Genomic DNA, 555 nt, shown 5'->3' with positions numbered 1-555 from the left:
CCTATATGTGAAAAAAATTATTTTTCTAGAAATATATTAAGTGTACATTTATTGTTTAAAATGTCATTTAGAGGCCAGCAGAAAAAGTATAATAATGCAAAGAATGAAATGGGAACTGAGTGTAATGGAATATTTTAGTGAACCTGAACTACTTGGACATTTAAAATTTCTACAGCATTGTATTAAGCATAGACACATCAAAGTATTTGATACAGTTTTATGACATTTGTAAAACTGTTAATGGAGTTTTTTCTAATGTAATAAATAATTAACAATGAGGAAAAAAAATCTTCTTGCTTCACTTTCAATTTTAAGGGGTATTTAAAGTATGGTGTCATTAGTGGGTTGGGTGTAGCTCAGGTGAAAACTAGTGTACCTGGGTTAGTGGGAGTTTTTTGTCAAAGACATCTGGTTTAAATATGTGTCATATCAAACAGTTGGTTCCATGTAGTATCGGAACTCTTGGGGGGAAAGGTCCCGGTGATGAAATAGTAATACCTGAAGTTTTCTTGTCCCTTTGTAAAAATCTGTGACACTATATGAAGACAGTCTTGT

Source organism: Astatotilapia calliptera, chromosome 23, assembly GCF_900246225.1.
Source record: "Astatotilapia calliptera chromosome 23, fAstCal1.2, whole genome shotgun sequence".
In the NCBI taxonomy this organism is placed as follows: Eukaryota; Metazoa; Chordata; class Actinopteri; order Cichliformes; family Cichlidae; genus Astatotilapia; species Astatotilapia calliptera.
Note: the sequence above shows the minus strand (reverse complement) of the source record.